Source organism: Acipenser ruthenus, chromosome 1 (genome assembly GCF_902713425.1).
Source record: "Acipenser ruthenus chromosome 1, fAciRut3.2 maternal haplotype, whole genome shotgun sequence".
Classification (NCBI taxonomy): Eukaryota; Metazoa; Chordata; class Actinopteri; order Acipenseriformes; family Acipenseridae; genus Acipenser; species Acipenser ruthenus.
Genome location: NC_081189.1, coordinates 92,247,663 through 92,271,024, shown reverse-complemented (window position 1 = coordinate 92,271,024; position 23,362 = coordinate 92,247,663). Strand labels below are relative to the sequence as shown.

Genomic DNA, 23,362 nt, shown 5'->3' with positions numbered 1-23,362 from the left:
GGGCAAAGTCTGTTTGCCCACAAGTGCGCCTGATTCTGGTGCGCTAACTGTCCGCAAAAGTGTTTTGCGATTGCCTTAGGGGTTTGCAAACGTTGATAAATATGGTCCAAAAAGTATTGTCAGTCAGAATACAATAATAAGATTCTACTGCTGCAGCCCCTGCCTTTTTTTCTGCCTCCACATTTTTTTGGGCCACCAGCCACCAGATATATACAGGTAGTGGACAATAAAATGGAAACACCTGGGTAAATGAGGGACACCAAATGTATTGAAAGCAAGGGCTTCCACACAGGTGTGGCTCATGCATTAATTAAGCAAATAACATCCCAGCATGATTAGGGTCATGTATAAAACTGCTGGACAGGCCTGGTTGCCTATAATTATGGCTAACATGGCTGCAAAAGGAGACCTACGTGACTTTCAAAGAGGGGTGATTTTTGGGGCGCGTTTGGCAGGAGCTTCAGTGACCAAGACAGCTAAACTTGCTGATGTTTCACGAGCAACGGTGTCTAAGGTGATGTCGGCATGGAACTCCGAGGGAAAGACATCATCAGCAAAGGGCAACAGTGGGCGGAAGCGCATACTCCAGGACCGTGATATCCGTGCAGATTAATTGACTGCAAATTTCAACCTGGGGCGCGAGCAGCCAGTTTGATCAAAAACGGTCTGCTGAGAACTCCAAAGAGCAGGATACCATAGTGGCCCAATGCCCTATTAAGTAACTTTACATTGGTGTTTGCATTTTTTTGTCCACTACTTGTGTGTATATATATATATATATATATATATATATATATATATATATATATATATATATATATATATATATATACACACACACACACGCGCACACACACACACAGTGGTTTGCAGAAGTATTGTTGTTGAATTACAAATACTGTATGCAGAGCTTTTCAAACTAACTTTTTGTATTCAAAGCTGTAGTGGTTAAACTGAACACTGTTATATGAGGAGGAGGTTAAATGTCAGCAAAACTTGCAAAGAAAATGTACAAAATGAAATTTATGGTTGCATAAGTATTCAGCCCCTTAAGTCAGTACTTGGTAGAATCACCTTTTGCAGCAATTACTGCTATTAGTCTTTTTGGATAGGTGTCTACTAGCTTTGCACAGTAGGATGGTGACATTTTTGCTCATTCTTCAAAATTGCTCCAGTTCTGATGTTTGGTTCTGCAGTTTCCTGATCTGGGTAGTATCTGGGTGGTATGATGCATCTTCCACTTCTTAATGATGGACTTCACTGTGCCGAGAGGGATAATCAGCGCCTTTGAAATTTTCTTGTACCCTTCTCCTGCTCTGTGCCTCTCTACCACTTTATCCCTGACTTGTTTCGAAAGCTCCTTGGTCTTCATGGTTGCTTTGTTGGATCACTATGTGAATTGCAGCTTGAAAGTCTTTATATACCTGAGGGAAATTATCTACAAGTTAAACCACTTTGAGTACACACAGGCTGAAACCATTTCACTAATTTTTTCAGACAAATCATTTGCACCTGAGCTGATTTAGGGCTGCAGTAGCAAAGGGGTTGAATACTTATGCAACTGAGATTAGTCTGTTTTTCTCTGTAAATCTATGCATTTTTTAACTTTATCAATGTGGAGTAGTTTGTGTAGATTCTACATGTAAAGTGTAATTTGAAAGCATCGTGGAGTACGCTCAGGTGCCAACAAAATGTGAAAACTTTTCAGAGGGGTATATATTGAAATGTTAAGAAGGAATGAGACTGGAAGTAGGTTTACAGCAAATAAACTGGAATACTTTATTGCAGTCAGGCTCAGTCACAGGGCAGTCCATGTCTGTTTCACGGGCTGGTTGCAAGCTCCACTTCTGCTTGTGCAACACTGGAGCTCAGGCTGCGCTCAGTCCTTTGAAACAGCTCCGTAACCTCACACAGGCACAGAACAGTGTGCCGACTGTGCTTGCCCTGTTACAATACATCACCTAATCTCAGGTTTTACTAATGTAATTTACCCATGCTTGTCTTCTCCATCACACAGGCAATTTGATTCATTTAAAGCTTTGAACTCATAATACTGTACATTCTAAAGAATGTCCCTGGTTATAATTATGGAGCAAACTATTTAAAATGATTTGCCCCGTTCCAGTTCTTGGCTTCTTAAGGTTTTGGCAAGAGAAGGACAAATCAGGTTAGTTTAAGAAACAACCGGAACTTTTAGCCTTGCATGCATCCAAGTCATTAAATCTGTAGGAGTTTGGCTTCGGCAGGAAACCCCCAAAAATATCCATTCCAACCCAGCAGGTTACCAAAATCAACTTTTATTAAAACATTGCTAACCGGGTCTGAATCATTTGAACCACAAATGTTTTAGCGGCTGCAGCTTTATACCATGGAATGTGCTGCAGCAGACTTGGAGTCGCTGTGGAGTGTACGAGAACGCAGAGAACCTGGCATATTTCATCATTACTAAATCCTTTTTGAAAACTGCAACTTCTGCAGAACAAATGAATCCACAAACCAGGCTTGTAAAATAAAGCCAATATTTTACAAAACCACAGCATATATGCATACAGCAAAAGGAGACGAGCAGATACATTGTAGTTCTAAATGCTTCTGCTCCCTCCCAACACTATATTAAAATCCATGGGAATGGAAAGGCATAGGGGACTTCATGTGTTATTGTTATAATGTGTTTTGTCATTGTTTCATGATTTTCCCAATAAAAAATATTTGGTCAAAAAAAAGGAATAGCAATACATTAAGTTTTGTGTTTATAAATCTATGTGTTGAGTTGCACACCATAAACCCCCCTTTGTAGCCCCATCCCTCCAAATTTGGAAAAACTTAGTTATAAGTACTGTTAATTACACTGCAGCTACACTGTTATGCATGACACTTAAGATAGTGATATCAGTCACTTATTTTTTTATATTATATATATATATATATATATATATATATATATATATATATATATATATATATAAAGCATTTTTTTTCCATACACTGCATTCCACCTAATTGCATGCTTCTGGGAGGCAAGGTAGGGTGCACAGCTCACCACTCCTACAAAATGCACGCTAAACCTGATGTTTAAACCTTATGGTCTTAAATTCAAAGGACCATCATTTCGCTAATACCTTGTTTATACTGGCATATTTTAACTGCTGTGAATGCTTTGGCGTAATTTAGTACTGCCCCTACTGTATATCAAAAAGTCATTTGAAAGTTCAACTCTTCACATACTGTAACTCCTTGCAACTTTCACTCTTTCACATAAATAATTGGTACAGACTATATTTACCTCTATTTGAGAAACAAGAGCTAATTTAAAATGGTAGAAAAGCAACAGTGTAGGTAGTGCTGAGGAAACTGGGGAAAAATGCTCTGGCAGGCTGTTCTGGATTTCACCAAGAGTATATTTTTACCTGTAGTCATTAAACATTCAGAGTGGTATTTTCACTAGCACTTGGTACCACCCAGTGGACAAATATGTTTATGTAACTACAGTCAGCACTCGGATATATGATACTCAGATACACATCAGTCGCGACCGTCCTTGTATTAAGAATAAAATCAACCCCCATTATATATGTAAGAAATTAATGCACTTACCAGTCACACGCGAATTCCGTCACCAGTTTTCTGATACAAAGCCCATCTCTTCAATGTTACAATTTATTTGATTATCCGTCATAGCCTGCGTTTTTTTCCTACTTGCGTGCGCAAATGTCTGCCTTTATTGTGCAGTTACACAGCGCTTCCTACATTTTCACCTGACAAAAATGCAGCAGAAACAAAGCGAACGAGACCAGCTACTGTAATATAAAACAGTTAATCATTAACCAGTTTTTGATACTGTAATGTATTTTTTTTATCTGTGATCTTTAGTTGCTTTTGTGCATTTTCATTTGCAAGTGAACTGTGACATTAGGACCTTATCGAGCACTATATTCTGCAATTTTGAATACTGACTTTGGATACTGTTTTAATTCTGGAAACTTTTTTTTTCTTTTATGTTTTTTGCAGTTCTATGCATGGGTAATATTTTTATTTAATGTTGCTGTTGGTTCGTTAAATGGTGAATTTCACATACTGCTATTACAGTCCATGTGTCATCTCTTTTGGCAAGTGATATTTTCAGAATCATATCATTTTGAATTAAAATTCTACTTCTGTTGAAAATATACTACTGTACCAACAAAACCAACTACAGTACATCTAAATGGAAGCCAGTCCTTTCAGCTATGTATTTTTGACATTGTATCATTTTTGTGTTCCCTGAAAAACGAACAAGGGTTGGAAGGGGCTAAAATGAAATAATCAGATATGCATCACACTCTTTTAACCATCACTGAAGTCAACACTTTATTTATAGGGTCGGGTATGTGAGTGCTGACTGTATTCACTGTAACCATGTTGTGCTAACAGCTCAGTAATCACATTTGATTTCTTTAACATTAAAAGCTTTTGTACACTATACACTGACAAATAATGAAACAATTTGCACAACTGTAAAATACTACCCAAGCACCACACACACCACAACTTGACTTGGCATTCACAGGGAGTACACACAAGAGCGGGGTTATCCCAGTGCATTTTTAAACTGTTATTACTGTAGCAGGTGATAGAAACCTTTGGGTCAATGTGATATGACACATTTGCATTTAAAAAAATGATAGCTTATATCCCGCACAGTACTTATTCAGTGCTTTCAGAGGTATGTTAGGATGATGGTTGCATACATTTGCACCAAGGTTACTAGGTACTAGGAATGGGGATAAACTAGAAGTATTCCAAGAACCCACAGCCCACCAGGATCCCAATACTTTTTAGAGATATTGTCCTTCGGCTTTGTGGATGTTGACAATGAGGTTGACCCCAGTTTTCCTCGGGGAAAGAATAAAAACTTGGTTTTCTTGTGCTATCACTTCCCTCATTTGGTTAGCCAGTAAAATGGTAACATGCCAGCCTTGCAGCTGTCAGGCACTAATTGTGGGGGACTGGAAATGTAATCTTGCATCTCAGTTGAGTTATAAATAACAAGACACCTATAAAACCTAGCATTAGTCTTTTGGTACTTTTTGGCAGCATTACAGTGGATGTGTACTGACTGTGGATCTATATTGAAGATGTTCAAAGATGTATAAATTATCAGTTTTCTTTTTTTTATATAAAATAACTTCCTGTTAAAGATGTACCGTTGATTTAATGTACAAAATGTATAACCTACCAAACTTGCAATATATGCTGTAGCATGCCAATTGCTTATATATATATATATATATATATATATATATATATATATATATATACTGTAGAGTGCTGTTCTTCAGGTACAAGCATCCCATTTCTAATTAAGCAAAAAAAAAAAAAAACAGATCTTGAAAAAGCATACTGTCCTGTACATTAACCTCAAAAGTACTGCAGGGAATTCCATAGTTGTGAACCATGATGACTAAGTCACCCAGGACCACAGCTCTCTAATGGAAAGATATGGATTACCAGAAGACAACCACAAATTGGAGTAAGCAGCCTGCCCAGATAAGTCAGACCACTATGTAGAAATCAAAGCTGATACAAGGACCTAAGATGTCATAATGCTATCGATATGTTATGCTACAAATCTAAAAAACCCTGAGCCCTGCAACAATCTGATCAATAAATCAGCAGTCCTGAACAATTAATACCTCTATGTTTGTTGCATGTTATACTTACAAGATTTGTAGAACAATCAGGCAATTGAATTAAGTGCCTGTTATTATAAACCCTGACCGCCTAGAGTGCTGGTTATCATTCATTCTCCCATGCAGAATTGTTTAAGAAAAGCAGATTGACCCATTAAACAAATTATCATATCCTCAAGCACCCTATAAAAAAAAATCAATCCAAATTGAACAATAGCACGAGGCTATGGAATTGCATCCAGCTCTCTTTACTTACCGAGTGTTTCAGGTTCCAAGAGGCAAGGGGATTCCAGAGTGTCAAAAAATCCTTGACTACCAGCAACACTCAAGTGAACTGCAGAAATGTTCAGATGGCTTGCAAAATTATAGGACAGCACAGCAGATTAAGAAAAAGACCGCGCGAGAGAGAGAGAGAGAGCTTGGAATGGGAGCTGCCAAGTTCCGCACAGCGAGAGAATTCTCCCAAGTTGTGACTGATTCAAAGAACAAAGGCTTCTGCAATCCAGAGAGACTGCCTTGAGTCACTTGGCATTCGTTCAGCTGCTGCTGCTATTGCTTTACAGGGGCAATGGCAGTGTACCAAAATAACACCAATGACAGATCAGGGGTGATCCGCCTCTACCAGCCCTGGCTAACTGCACACGTTCAGGCTTCTCAGCATCTTAGGAGAATCACACTAGATGGAAGAATGTGGTGTGAACCCACAAGGCAGTGTAAAAACTACCACCTTTTCACCTCTGTCTGAAAGCAGCAGAGCAGTGAGTGCTTTAAAGTATTATCTTAACATTCCATGTGTGCCAAAAATCCTCCGGGAAGCTACAGTTACTGAAGTCATCAAGGTAGGCTTTCTCCACAGCCATCAAACATGATAAAAGTCTTCCTCGAAGTCCTAGGATCTCAATTCATTAATAACTTTGTAACTAGGTTCACATGTGGTCTTTTTTAAATCTTTATAGAATTAAATTGTTTCATATGGGGCTTACCATAAAAAAATTGACCACAGCCTAGACCACATTTGCCTTGCCAAAAATGTGAGTGTATTTTAATATACACTTGATACATTGCCTAAAATGTTAAAACTCCCAGCTAATGGATCAAACAAGCAACCAGCTGCAAGCACATGGTGAGCAGTGCTTAGCACTTATGCCATGCCAGAAGGGTCTGTTAAACTGGCAGAAAACTTACCAAACTAAACTTCATTAAAGATCTGTAAGTTTCAATAAGTATGTCAAATGAGAAAGAATGATAACAGATTGGTGCCTGAATTAGTCACTATCACTCAGGGAAGAAGGCTATTTACAGACTACAATATATTTTTTATAATTACTGTACAATTCCCAATGTTATGTATACTCCGTTTTTCACACAGCCTGAACAAATGTAGACTGTTATACAGTAATTCCTTGTTTTTTTGCTATCAGACATCGCAAAAATACAAATAGAGCAGTTAAGACATCTATACAGTAAAATAGTATAACGCTGTAAATTACATCAATTAATGAAGCAAAAATGTAGTAAATTTGGCACCCAGTTTTAATCATATTAATCTCTTCCAAGTATGATATATCTGATACTAACATCAAAATGCAGAGTACAACATGTATTGACATGTAAGAAATACTATGAAATTCTGCAGGATTAGCAAAAACTCCTTAAGTATACAATATACTATAGATGATTAACGTGAGAGAACACGGTTATTACAGCCATAAACGAAACAACTGACCTTGTGTATTATTCATTAAATTCAGTTGCAATTTGAACCTTAACACTCGTTTATTGTATTTTTCATTACCGATACTAATTTCCATGTATTATAAAAAAAATAATAATAGATAGGCTTCAGTAAGTTAAAAGAAAATAACTCCGGTTTCTGTGACAGTTTATAAAGTACTCGACCTGACGGTCTCGTAGTTTATGACGTCACATAATCCCTAGATGGAATTATTTTCCTGTAATTCAAGCCCATCTATTATTGTGTGTGTGTGTGTGTATATATATATATATATATATATATATATATATATATATATATATATATATATATGAATGACCATGTTCTCTAAGTGTTTAACCTATACTAATGATCCACTTCTAGCTCAGCAACAACCACATTTCTACAATATTGCAACATGGATAAAAAGGGGGGTAACTTGGCCCCTGTTATAGCTTGCACATCTTTTTAACATGGCTGTTTTTGTAAATATTACCTCTGCAGTGACTTCCTGGGATTGGAACCAATGCCAGCAGAAGAGAAATATCCCTGGACACAGTACTTGACCACTAGACTATACTGTCCAAACTGTGGATTTTGTTCTTCCATTACCCTCTAGTGCTACAGAGTTCAAGCTCAATTTCATAGTTTCTACAAGTATGACACCTTTTGTGAGTATCTGTCTTCTTCAACAGGAACTGAAGGAACAAAAATAAGGAGTCAGTGATTTTTTCCTCCTTTTGACTGCTTGCCAGTCAAAAGACAGTAAAGGTTGTCATGAGGTGTTAGTGTCTATATCTGTACACACGTGGCATTTAAACAATTAGGATAGTTGTGCTGATACCCTAGTTCTGTCCTGTATAGTCACATTCTAACCTGCCAGCAGTAGCTACTGATGCTTTCTATTAGATCATTTTATTGCATTTCTGACCAGCCTTAAATACATCCTTGTTAGGTAAGAGTCACACATAACGCATTCATGAAACAAGAGTGGAAAAGTACATTAAAGATCAAGCAATTAAAAAGCTCAAGCAATTAAAAAGCCCCAGTCCTCCTGCTGTATCTGTACTAATACTTTTAAATCACGAAACCCCTTGATAGATGTTTGACGCAACCAACTCTGTATTCATAATTCATCTAAATTATTATATTATAGCGCAGCAAAACATCTCTGAGAAAGGCTGACAAAAGAATGTCTCCCTTAACTTGTTAATGAATTATAAAGTACAAAACTTTTTTTTAAATGGAGAATGACAAGATAGGAGAAAGGTGACAAAAATAATGCCCCAGTCTTAAGTCCCAGGGTTGACATTAGATTTGTAACTTACTAAAAAATTACTTTATGTATGCTAATAGCAGAACCACGTGACTATATAAGTAATCACCAGTCATGTTACTGACTTTAGTCTTTTATATGGATGCCTGCAGGGTCACATTAGAAATCAATGCTTTGTTTGTAGAAGAAAAAAAAAAACAGCTCATTTGAGACATGTGCTTTTCATCTGCATATTATTTTAATAAAACATGGAACAATTAGGAGTGATTTTATATCTTCAGTGAATATACATGACCTTATTTGGATACCTTGCTAGAATATCACCTCACTAAATTCAGTACCTGTCTGTGTCATCTGTGGTCAAGATCTTCCATGTTTTGTCACAGTATAGTGATTGGACCAGATGTGAGGAATGCACTCAGGATATGGTTACCCAAGAATTAGCCTAGTTTATAACTGCTGACATTTATAGGATAGGATTATTGCACCAGTAACTGCACCGCAAACATACACTAAACTATAGATAATCAAGTCAATAAACTTAAAAAGGAATACACATAACTGTACCATATTATTATAGCAGACCTGAACAATTAGGACATGGTAACAGTTAAGCCTGTACTTGAGGTGGCGTTAAGCCTGTGGCACAAACGGTATTTGTTAATACTGTGTACCCAGCGAAGGTCAGGTATTCAAAGCAGTTGGGTAGCAGATGTGTATGATATGGTATTTTGAGACTCAGTTTCCCTCAATGGGTGGTAAAGCATTCAGTCATAATACATACCATTAAGCACACATTCTATATGTGTTTTCCAATGAAAGTCACACATTTCTCTTTTTATGGTCCTCCTATTTTAACCTGATCAGTCATATCATTATACAGAATTGATCCAATCTAAAAGAACAGAAGAATGAATGATATATTTATTTCCGATGACAAGCTTTTTCAAAGGCTTTCCTATAACTTCTGTTTAATTGCACCTCCAGTTTCAAAAGCAGCGATATGAAATGCTAATAATACCATTTTTTACTGTAATAAAAATAGTAGAAAAACTCTCTGACCAACGTTTCGAGTAGAAGTCTTTTTCAATATACACAAGAAACTTTGTCATTAGCACTACTGAGTGGCTGAAAGGTTTTTTGATAAAAGTAGCTGGAAAATATCTGTAAAACCTCCATCATTGCAAACTGCATCATCTCCATTTCAAATCTGATACTCCGTTGGACTGAATGTAATTCAGTGACCAACAAGAGTTTTGGCCATTAGAACACTTTTCTAGTAAACATTTGCAAATAAATATGTTGATTTTCGATGGGACTTTACTATTTTGTAGTACTGGGACAAATATCCGAATATTTGAACAAATGTTTTTTGACATGTATTCGGATAAAAAAATTAGATGTTCGTATTCGCTAGAAATTACACAAATACCTTGCACTTATTTACCGTCTCACCACAATTTGCATGACAGCTTCAAAAAATGGCAAATGAAAAAGAGCTCCATGTGATATGGTTGATTAATATATTTATATATATAAAAAAAAAAACACAGAATCAACACAGCAGCTCTTGAGCTTCTATTTAAAAGTTTTAGACAGCAAAAAGTAAACAAACCAGATTATGCGCATGCACACATAGTTAACTCTATGGAAAGCCATCTGGGACAAAAACGCGTTGAGCTGCTTTAGAGCAAGCCAGAAACAAATAGAGCAAGCCAGAAACAATGCAAGCACATCATTGTTGTGTAGTAATTTTTATATAGACTGTGTGTATGTGTATATATATATATATATATATATATATATATATGTATATATATATATATATATATTGTAGCTATCTCAGTTAATGCAGGCAGGCGCATCACACAGGGCGAGGCAATCCACACACAGGTGGAGGGCGGGCGTGAACCGGGACCTCTCGCACTAAAGCATAGCGCTTATACCACTGTACAAAAGAGCCGGCTCCTTTGCAGAGCGTATATCGGGCTTATGTCTTTGTTTCTGATTATGTCACCTACCAGCCCTGCTGCTGCCTTCCATGGCGCACGCTACAATATACTGTACTACTTCAATTTGGCATTGTGGTGTTTATTTTAAATTGATCAAAAAGAAAGCGGCCTTTAAACGAGGGCGGCCTTTATTAATAATACTATGCATTACAAATGCTGCAATATTTTATTAAATGATTTAGGCATTTTAGAAACCGCGTCATGAGAGGCTCTAATCTGTATCACTATACTTTTGTGTACTGTTATCTTACCGGTATCTTTCTATTTACTATATCTATCTCAAACACCTGTATATACTGTGTACAGCTGCCTGAGCTAGTTTAAAAGTCTCTGTGTAGTATTAAAATCGCCATAATCAGTAAAAAAAAACAAAAAAAAAAACGTGGTTGTAAACACTAGTCGTAGTACTTAGAGTGTATGAAGACAATAATACCGACACACGTTCAAAGTCATGAGTTTCAAAATTAAAATTAAATCTTTGCTTGAGCCCCGGCACCTCTTTAATTACAAATTAAGGACTGCACAGGATGTTATACAACACCTCTTCATGTCACTAGATGTAGTATTATTCCTCCTCCACAGTTAATTACACACAATTCTCTCTCATCATCGCTTCTCTCTGGTAACAAAAAACTGTGAAGGAACAGAAAACATCTGCATGCTATCTGCTAATGAGATGAATGAACCATTATTCAACCTAATGAAAACAAAAACACTTCTCAGAAAACACAGCAAGGCATTCATGGTTTTCACACAGAATCATTCTGTGCAAGCTTATAAAAACAAAAAGTTTACAACGTTTTTCAGGAATTATATTTTTCAGAGAAGGCTAATTTAATGAAAAGTACAAATATGTTTTTTTTTTTTTTTTATCATGGCAATTCCTTTGGACAAAACTTAAAACATTTAAACCTTAAATAAACAATCTTAAATGTGTATCTAACTGAGCCACATAACTAGTTTACCAGAGACATTTATTCCCTGCCATGGCTAATAGATTCAAATTAGAGCCGTCAGTGATATGAAAAAGTTTGACATACAGACAGCTGGTCAGTTGCTTTGGTACTTGAATAACTTGACCTTAAGAAAGTTTTTAGTAAGTTTTATCACAACGGGACAAGAAGACAAAAAGGGCGACATACTGTAGAGACAGTCAGATGGACCGACAGACAGCCTCCACATACCCCTAACTGGACAAGCGGTTCTCGAGACAAATGCAAAACTCTAAGAGGAAATGCAGTTCTCTTCCAAACTATAGCGTGAGACATACATACTAGTAAGTCTCCAATAACAAACCAAATCAGAAACAATGAACTTTTCATTTCAGTGGGATAGACTTCGTAATTCTGAAATGTTTTGCTATACTTTAGATTGGGTTGCTTTGGGTCCCACTATACTAGTATAACAGTAATGTAGCAGCCTTTTGGTAAAGTTCCAAATTCAATAAACCGTTTAAATGGAGGAAAACATTGAGAGACAACCTAATGCCATTAACATAACATGTGGAGAAATATTTATTTCGATTCAATTAACAGAGTATCCATAACTTTAAACACACAATCAAACAATCTGAATAAAACTTTAAAAAAAAGTCTTCTTTCAGCAGGCAAATGGTTTTAACTTTCTGTCTTCATTAGTGTAGCATTACATTGGACTACAGCTCTGGCCAAAAGTTTCACATCACCTAGAATCTTAGGATTGAGACATCATTTAAAAAAACTATATGAACATAATTTAGATATTGTATTTAACATCATACAATCAAAGAAATTACAAAATTGTATCGCCATAATAGTAGTACAGTATTTCATGTTAGATTTCAAAATGTCACATTTTTCAATTTTTGTCAGTTTTCTGTTAAGTATATAGAAAAGTATATACAAAGCGGTATGTACGTAATTCAATATATTAATGTAACATTATTTAGGAGGTTAATTCTATAGGGTGATGCAAAACTTTTGGCCATAGCTGTACATAGCTTCTAAGTTTTTACTTGTACTAAAGTTTCAAATATTTTTTTCTCAAAACAAATGTTGGCTTGGTTTGATCACTCTGGCATAAGGACATTCATTTGTTTGAAACTAGGAGCAATAAATAAGAATCAATGGTTATTATAGAATTATGACACAATGGTTGGTTAGTTTACTTTGGCATGGAGTTATCTCAGTGTTTCCCTCCAACTAAAAGGGCCCACAATGCTGCTACATTACTGTGTTGGATGTATAATAATAATAATAATAATAATAATAATAATAATAATAATAATAATAATAATTTTTTTAATGAAAAACATTCAGAAATTAGTCTTCAGAGTTCTGGTGGAATGTTTCTGGTGAAAGCCAACTCACACAAGCTAATAACTACCATGACACGACATTTCTGCAATGGAAAGAAGACCAACATTTCACTACTGGAGTCCTGGGTTTAAATTCAGCTTAGCTTAAAAATGGAATGTCTTAGGCTGCCTGACAGTTGTCCATATTGTAACCCCCTCCCCCTCTGCCCCTAGCTTTGGCTCACCAAGCAGTCTTTGCATGAAGAGGCCCAGTAAGATGATTTCAAGAAATCTGGATAGCAATAGAATGAAGCCAGAAAGTTTAAAGAGGGATACAGATGGTCAAATTGCAATTATTAATTAACCAGAAAGGATGGACTTCAAATACCTCCTTAACCCCAGCCCTTTCCAAACTACTAAAAAGAAAAACTGGATTTCAGAGCTCTAATTTAAGGACACAGCTGCCATCTCACTGCTGGCTCACAGTGCCCAAACAGGAGTGGACCACTTGTAGATGATATGGATTAGTGTGCCATAATTTGGAGTTAAAGCATGATGAAAACATTTCCCACCAGTCACGTTAAATCAGTTTAATGCTTCATCTGAGCATAACAACACCGAAAACCATAATTATATCAGACACTGTTATTTTATTTATTTGCTAATAAATATGAGGTATCACATGACAAGGGGAATCTCTCTGTCATTCACTTGAAATCGAGTACCTGCAATAAAATGGTAAGTTACAGTTTGGATAAACAAACATCATAACATGTTAATTGACACTGCAGCTACAGCAGCCTGTTGCAGAGGATAGATTTGGTTGAAGTCAAAGAGTAGAAGCAGCACTTACCTTACTTTTTACAATTAAAAACAGAACCTTAAAACAAGGAAAGGACAAAGCACTTGTCATATAATAACTAGAGCTAGAGACGCCATCAGGTGTATTTTACACTCAATACGCCCTGTAGTTTTAGATTAAATAACGGATCGCTGTCGTCACTGTTCAAATTCCATTTTGGAATACAGTCATAACAATAAAAACAAATGGTATCTTATCTTTTTACTTAGACAGCATAATATAACTGTTATTGTGTTCTTTTTCGACTCGCATAATATAACTTCTGTCTTGTGTCATCTCTCTGGCTTTGCTTCTCCATGCCATTTGGATGTTCTGCCTGAAAGCATTAATCCTATATCAATGCACGAAGACTTTGTTAAATGTACTTTTCTGTCAAGTGAAAGCAACTAATGAATTACAGCACTTAATAAATTCAAACCTGTATACAGTGTAAATTGTGAAGGCTGTGTCTGATACATACATACCTATATATAAATATAATCAATGAGTAAATCAAATGGTAAGGAACCTTTTGATAAATATCCACGGTATAACCAGATAACGTCACGTAGGTTTACATCTCAAGACTGCAGCAGTAAAGGATGAACTTGAAACCAGCACTTTCAGCATTGCAGAAATACTTGATACACCCAAACTATGGTATGTGATTGATTTGTATTTTTTTAATGACTGTAGACCTCTCCAGTAGACATGATACTGTATCTCAGTTGGAAAAGCATCCGGATGGTAACTTAAGGTTCAACTGCTCAATTAGATCATACATTTCCTCTCACGGAAATCAAATCTTAATTTGTACGAGTAGCAAGATAGACGAGCTGGGAATGGAATGAATCTCCAAATGTGTTGGGGCATGATTATGATTTATAAGGAAAAGCGATTATTCATGTAACAGGACACCTCATGAACAAATACAAGTACCCCACCCCCAATCCCACATAAAATGTATTGAACCACATCCCTGCTTCTTCACTTTAAAGCAGTCCAGCTGTCCACAGGAATTCCCAATTTTTTTCTGGAATTTTTTTCAGGCAATTTCAGCTGGTACCACAATGACAGCAAGTTAACAAATGTGCTACCGTAAATACTTGGACTGCACTCGGCAGAAGCTAGTCTTTAAGGTATGCTTAGCAGTTAACATATACATCTCCACACATAAAACCTTTCACTTTCAAAAATGTGCTAAAACCGGGACACATACATTAAAATAATTTTTTAATTTGAATATAGTGCTTTTAACACTATTACTGTTTTCACATTAAACTAACAAAAAACAATAACCTCTGCTGCACAACCACTGCACCTTCCCTTTCCAATTCATGACCAAGTTTAACTAGATGTTATAACCATATGTATTGTGATTGTTACCCTTAATTTCTATAATTTTGCATATTTTATATTTAATAACCTATATGAAAACTATTATTTGGGAAACATTAATACAATTTCTTATGTAATTATCTGGCGCTGTTGAAAACTGGGACTTTTTTAGGGTTTGTGGATAAATGTCAGGACACCGAGACATTAGATGGGCAAAGAGGACTGTCACCCAATTCTTACCGCTCTTTCTCAGGCCATGCCAAATAAATTGTTAGGCTATTATCATAACCCTCGTTCCCTGAAAAAGAAATGTAACCATGACCTAATGGGTGTTTACCTCCTAAAAACCTGAATCCTGAATATTGATATACCAAAGCCTTTTTGATACTTCGAAGGTATATTGATATACCAAAGCCTTTTTGATACTTCGAAGGTGGGATCACAGTTGGATCTGCACTGCGTCACTGTCTCAGAGCTCAGGTGTTTAGGAGGTAAATTCCCATTAGGTAATGGTTACATTTCGTACTTGAAAAGGAACCGTGAATGCGTGTTAAAAACAACAACAACAAAGTGCACACACAAACACAAACTGGCTTTGGAGTTCGGCGAAAAAATGTTGCAGCTTTTTCACGGTATTTTTATATCTCCAACTGAATCCATTCTCCTGCTAAGAGCTGAATTTACTGTTTTAGACCCAAAATTAAACCATGTTTAAAGGAAATAAAGCTATAATGCAATGGTAATAGTTTGTATGGCTCACTTTCTATTAATCTTGCTTGTATTAATCTTGGTTTTGCCATTTTAGTTTTTCCCTGGACTTGAGAAAACTAAGTCATATTGTGACCATTCCACTCTATTGACTTTTTAATGGTAAAGTATAGAAGCAGTTGTAGTCAAGAGTTTTGACCTGGAAGCAAAAAAATTCCAAACCAACAAATGCCTGCAAGCAGTTAGATTGAGGAATAGAGAAAAATGACAGAAAATCTCAATATTAGAGCAACAGAGGGATTGCAAACATAACAAAGTAAGATAAAGGGTAACAAATATTTAAAGGTAACTGGTTGTCCTTTAGCATTTATAAGCTGTTTTTATTTGTCAATTGTCACAATTATTTATACTTTATAATTTATACTAAAGTTTATACTTTATGTTGTCAATAGTCCTCTTATAGATCTATTCTTGAGACTCCAGAATCTGTTAATAACACCGGATAGGTGTATTCAATATGAGTTTCTTTGTAGCAACTTAACTTTTTATGGTTATGGCATTTAATTGGTATTCCTCCCATACAAACCTAATGGTTTTATGCAGTCACTGTGTACAGTTCATGACTAATAACCTCCAATTATATCTAGACAAGACTGAGAACCACCCAGACACATAAGATCCTTTCTGTTGTACCTGAGGGTATTCCTCAAACTCTGTGCACTATTGTTAAGATCTCCTATGTTTCTCTTGGGAGCTATTAGTAAACAAAAGGTCTGCATTAAGTTGTGATCGTATTCTGACTGCTTCAAGTCGATTTCGTATGGGTACAATTTCTCCTACAAAATCTTAATATATATCTTTCCTACGTTAGATTGTTCAAGATCAGTGCTAATCAGGGGCTGTGAAATCAGCCACCATTCATTCTGCAACTTTTTGTCCTGAATTGAAATTACTAATAATGTAACCTTTCCCCTCTGTCAGAATCTGTGAAAGAGAATGAGTGGTAGATTATGATGTATTTCTCAGTTGTCAGTCTATGGTACTGTGTGTGGGTATCTATTGTTATTGTCCAAACATGGAGCTGCCTGTCACTCTGCAACAGGTGGGTAACCAAAGCAAAATAATTTTCCATAAATCAATGTTCCTTTAAGTAGGTTTGCACTTTTAGGTAGGTTTATATTTGCTTTTATGTTGTTATCATTTGTGTGAAGTGCTCACTTTTCATTCAACTGTAAGTTATTTTCTGATTGATCCACTCCAAATGTGTTTTTGAATATGGTAAAATTTTGAACAGTCCATGTAGAAGGAACCATCCTGTAGTAAGTTATAAACTGTCTTGTTCGCTGCATTACTTTTTTTTTAGTGACTTTAATTACAGCTGCCTAACCTAAGCATTGGATTTCTTTTATGAGGATACTTAACTCAGGAAATGTAGTCCCATTTGGCCATATGCACAGGCCACTAAACAACTATACCAATAGAAGCTGAGTAAGGCAGTGGTCAGATTGTGTGAAAAGGATTTTCAAAAGCAGTATCTGGTAAGTTATCTTTTTTCCTAGTTTAGGACAGACAAAGACTGATTTCCTAAACTATCATAAAGCTTGTTCAGGTGGCTAATTCTCAGATACAGAAATATGGTCACCATATTGTCCAATCAATATCCCATATTTTGTGATAACTATTACCATCTGCTCTGGTGAAAAATACACTTTATTGCCATAAATGCAAACCTTCAGCAGCAGTGAGTCATTATAGCTGCTACTGTATATACAACTCAAGTGTATTTCTTTCAGACAAGAGACTACAAAAACTGTCTAAGGCAATATGTCAAATCTGACTGCTTTATGTCCCATGCAGTGATTATGTCAAATGTTAAAAACATAAAACTGTAGAGCTAGCTATTTTAAGAGCACCACAGGACTTTCTTGTAAAGTACACACATGCAGCTACAGTTTCAGAGTTGGTGGTACATTGTCTACAAAATGTGTTTGTAATATGCAGCAGTGTGGAGTAGTGGTTAGGGCTCTGGACTCTTGACCGGAGGGTCGTGGGTTCAATCCCAGGTGGGGACACTGCTGCTGTACCCTTGAGCAAGGTACTTTACCTAGATTGCTCCAGTGAAAACCCAACTGTATAAATGGGTAATTGTATGTAAAAATAATGTGATATCTTGTAACAATTGTAAGTCGCCCTGGATAAGGGCATCTGCTAAGAAATAAATAATAATATATCTGTTCTTTAGCAATCAATTGTGAGTACTGGGTCATTCTTTGAAAACTGCCTAAAAATTAAACATCAATTTACCACCCTGTCTTGTTCTCCACTGCATAAACTATCTGGTAAATATACAATTAACCAAATCTAATAGCTAGCAACTCTGCATGCACAACCTTTCAAACCAATACAATCTTTGGAACTAGTCATGTGATACTCATCACCTATTGAAGCACGGGCAAGAGCAACATGTAACTACATATAAATAAAGTTTAAAATAATATATGTAGTGTTGTAACACAGTATAATTATTTTCAGAGATCATTTGAAGAAAATTAACACCCAAAGCCGCATTAATACAACATTTTTAGTAACTATGCAATCACCTGTTGTATCATTCCTAGCTACAGCTATGGCAGTAAATTTCAGTCATTATAAAAGTATTATTATTATTCAATTATTAATTGTATTTGCAAATTGTATTTGTCATTGGTAAAAAAAAAAAAAAAAATCCCTCAAATGTGAAATATGTAATCGGATTGCATATTGTCATGTATAAAAAACATACATCGCTCAAAAAGGTGAAATATGTGTATTTCACATTTTTTTAATTATTATTTAGTTATTGCACCCTTTATTAAAAGCGAAATACAATCATAATTTGTGCAAAAGAGTTAACTGTTACAGATATAAATATGTTTTTCGTGTGCGATACTGTAGGCTATACAGCGTATAGAATATAAAATTCAGTAGTGATTTATTTCATTATTTATTTGGCAGACACTACAGATTACAATAAACAGTAAAACTGTAAAAACAAAGTTATGGTATACAAGCAGTAAGCAATAAAACTGGACTAAATAAAAAATTAGATCAAGGTTCTTATGATAGGATTTAATGGACATCGTAAAGCAGCACCCTGCCAGTGACAGGATCGCTACAGCTTGTAGTATGTAACTGACGCCATTTTGGCTCATACAGAGTCTGCATAATGCACTAAATTAGAGAGAATGTAGATCCATCATGACAGTTAAGACAGTCTGGTTTCCTTGTTACAGAGAATCGGAAGGACTGAATCATTTCATGAGTTTGATAGGCTGTTAACTTGACTCCTGTGTGCCACGCAATTCGTTCATTGGGTGAATCAAAAGAACCAGTTCAATGGAGACTCTGATCCGATTCCCATGATTCACCGTAATGATTTGGTCAAAAAGAACAAATCGTTCACAAAGTGCACATCGTTCGTCTCATGTGAGGAGAGTCAGGAAATATACCCACTAGACTTCCTTGAGGAAAAACAAATGGCATTTTCTTTGCACTAAATGACACTCCCTTATATAGCTCCTTTCACACTGGCATGCTCTATCCAGGTCGGACCCTGTCCGGGTCAGGAGCCAGCATCATGTGGGCAGCTAAGCTGTAAATTTATCAGTTGATGGTACCATGCTTGAGTTCAGATCTAAAATGAAAAATGTGGGTGTAATTTTTTATCCTGGGTTAGCCTTTGAACCGAATGTGTTGAATACTGTCAAGGTTTCCTTTTTCACCTCAGAAATATAGCTAGGCTTCGACCTATGCTCTGTATCTGCTGCAAAAAATTGATTCATGCGTTTGTTTTCTCTATGATTGATTATTGTAATGCCCTGCTCGCTGGTGTCTCTAATAGCATTCTCAACAAATTGCAATATGTTAAAAACTCTGTGGCTAGAATTTAGTCTAGGTCATTATTATTATTATTATTATTATTATTATTTATTTCTTAGCAGACGCCCTTATCCAGGGCGACTTACAGTTGTTACAAGATATCACATTATACATTATTTCACATTATACAGATATCACATTATTTTTTTTACATACAATTACCCATTTATACAATTGGGTTTTTACTGGAGCAATCTAGGTAAAGTACCTTGCTCAAGGGTACAACAGCAGTGTCCCCCACTGGGGATTGAACCCACAACCCTCCGGTCGAGAGTCCAGAGCCCTAACCACTACTCCACACTGCTGCCCAGGTCATGCTCTAGGGATCACATTACACTTTTGGAAGCCTTGCATTGGCTGCCTGTTAGGTTTCGAGTGGATTTTGAAATCCTTCTCCCAACCTACAAGGCTCTCCATGGGCTGGCTCCGCCTTATTTGTCAGATCTATTAACCTTTTACACACCCACTCGCAACCTCCGCTCCACCGATCTTAAACTGTTGTGTGTCCCTTCTGCTCGCCGCTGCTCTATGGGCGACAGAGCCTTCTGTTGCTATGCCCCAAAACTGTGGAACTCTATTCCGTTAGAGATCAGGGATTCAGCAACTTTGAGTGTTTTTAAATCTAGCTTTAAAACTTATTTTTTTAGAAAGGCATTTTTATGATTCCTTTTCCCTGTTTCTGTTTTTGTTTCTACGTGTTACTGTTTTTGTTGTATTTATCTTTGTTCTGTAAAGCGCTCTGAGACGATTGCTTTTAAGGGTGCTTTATAAAGTTTTATTATTATTATTATTATTATTATTATTATTATTATTATTACGCGCTTTTGATTAAGCAGGTTTGACTTGGGAGACAGATGCAAGTAAACAATACACGTATCAATGCCCCGGAAGCAGCTTGTTATGGACGCTTCCATCTAAGCTTCTGGATTGAACCGTCAGTCCAAATGTTGATTAGAGCAAATGTTTCTTCATCCCTGCTACAGTCTGGCTCATGGTGTGTCTCAAGCAATAAAATATGGCTAAAATCTTTCCTTGCGGAAGTGAAACCTTCACACAGGCGTGGCTGTTTGTTATTCCGTCAGCTTAAGAACGGCCGTCATGCATTTTGTCTCGCTCAACCCAGGTCAATGTGTGTCTACCCATATCCTGAGGTGGGTCGCTGGGACCTGGGTACGACGGGTACGTGGTGTCACACTACACGTGATTGTGACTTGGGTAGCCAGAACCCGGGTCTGGACCCGGGTAGGAGTGCCAGTGTGAAAGGGGCATACCATTAGAGCCAGTAACATTCCTATATAGTGTGAATAGGTATAAAACACTATTTTATCTCCAAACGTTATTATCTAGCTATAGCCAACATAACATATCCAATATTGAGTCTGTGGTATACAGTACACACAGGCAGCATGCACATACACCTAATTTAATACACTTATATATTCTATCCATGTGTTTAAATGAGGGAACACAATCACATGTAAAAATCTGAAAATAATGTAGGTTCCACAAGCTTAAATCTGCATATTGTTTTAACACAATGTTAAGGTCTGTAGAAATTTATGAACACAGCTAATGGTTTTGAAATGTGTGTATTTAAACGAAACGAGAGAAAAATAACTGGTACATAAACTGGCACATGCATTAAAGTACAAATGTACCACTTTTTGACCTTACACAGGTCATGTTTTGGTACATTTACCAACGATGTACCACTTTCTGGCCCTACACCGGTTTGAACAATGAGTGTGAGTGAATTTTGAGTGAGTGAGTGAGTTTTTAGTAGGTGATTGGAACTTATGGTATGGAAAGTAAAGTAAGAGATTGTTATACAGATTTTTTTGGTACTTTGGTGATTTAAAATGATTAAAATTATTTATTTTGATTAAATCTATATGATAATGACCTGTTAATGGAAAATCTGTAATTTGATCACTTGGATATTGAACCTCTTCTCACCTCTTCAGACAGAACCTGTAGAACTCCTCTTTTCCCTCTGGACACTTTATCACTCTTCCTTAATGCGCTTTACTTGTTCGTAATCTGCTCCCTATTTTACTGCATTTAATCCTGTACTTTAGAGTACTGTAATCTGTCACAAGTGTTATTTAATCTGTAGTATTTTGTATTTAATTATATCCTGATGTAACTATCACTGACACTGTTATCTGCTCCGTTATTGAATTGTATTTTGTCATATACTTGTTCTTGCTAGAACCGAAGTCATTGTATTTTATCTTGCTCTTAATTGTAGTAATACTTGTATTGTGATTCTTGAAATGTATTTTGTTTATGACTGTAAGTCGCCCTGGATAAGGGCGTCTGCTAAGAAATAAATAATAATAATAATAATAATAATAATAATAACAACAAGAATGTGGCGTTGCTCCTTGCTGCCAAATAAAAACATTCTCATTGATTTTCTATGTATTTGTTGTCTGTGTTTTTCTTGGTGACACTGTTCCCCATATTTTAGATCTGTATCCGAATAAAAAGAACCTGATAAATTATTATCTAATATTATTCTGGCTTGTTTCACTGAAGTGACGTAGTCAGACTGCATGTTAAAAACAACCCCTCTGTTTGTAACCCCTTGGAGCAAGTGGGTGTTACATCTGTATAAGTGATATTATTTATAATCTATATGACCAAAGGCTTGCTTGGCCTGTACAGCAATATACATTCTAGGACTGGCTAATGTGTTCTGCAGGCTAGGCAATATTACTACAGTCCAGTAGAATATATATATACACTAAAAAGGCTGTCTGTAAGAATCGTCGATTAAAAGCTACATGCTTTATAACCAGTGGAATTCTAGCAAAGATATGCCTCTTTTTGTACAGGTATTTTGCAGCTTTATTTTATATTATGTTTGCCAGTTATGATACAGCACCAGAGTTTCTTCTTGTGTGCACTATGGGTAGGCAGATACATGCTCAAGAAGAAGCCAGTATTACAGTATACACCAAACGACAGAGTTAACTCTACTTAAATATTAACTTTTAATATAAGTTATATAAAAAATATTTCAAGATAAGTTTCAGGTAGTTTAAACCCATGCATAGGCCTTAAATTAAACATAAAAATGGTTGCTGCATGTAGTTCTGGTTCTGTTTTTTTTTTTCAGACTGAAAATTCCAACTATACATATTTAAGCAAAGGGAAGTGCAAAGACTATCTTGTAATTTTTATTTTATATTTCTTAATTTGCTTAATGGTTAGAGAAAGGCTATGATAAGCACTGTGGCCATGGCCTGTCTTTCAAAGCAGCGTAGGTCTGTTGTAACCAGGAGGAGCAAAATATACAAAATGGCTGACAGTTTATTTATTTTTAAATCTGCAAATGTGTCAGATTAAATGAGAACAAAGGCCTTAGATATGTATGTTTTTTTAAAGTGCCCTGGGATACTTGCACATAAAGAGTGCTATACTGTATACATGAAATTGGTATGGCATGGTCTCTCAGGCTGATATGTTTTTAATACCTAAAAGTGAGCAAACGTTGGGTTATTATCATAACCCTGGTTCCCTGTATTGGTATTTACTTCCTAAAGACCCGGAAACCTGAATAAGATATACCAAAGCTGGGAACCAGGTTTATGATAATAACCTAA

General features: G+C 36.1%; 1 protein-coding gene across 4 annotated transcripts in view; it reads right to left on the bottom strand.

Moving 5' to 3' along the window:
* Positions 1 to 23,362, bottom strand: part of palld (palladin, cytoskeletal associated protein) — a 155,588-nt gene that overhangs the window by 90,385 nt on the left and 41,841 nt on the right. The window contains exon 1 of one of the 4 annotated variants that reach the window (XM_059032143.1): positions 5,926 to 6,125. The exons of the other annotated variants lie outside the window; for them this stretch is intronic. The gene's annotated coding sequence lies outside the window, so the exon portion shown is untranslated. Of the gene's footprint in view, positions 1 to 5,925; positions 6,126 to 23,362 lie in introns of those variants that run through there. 4 annotated transcript variants of the gene reach the window in all.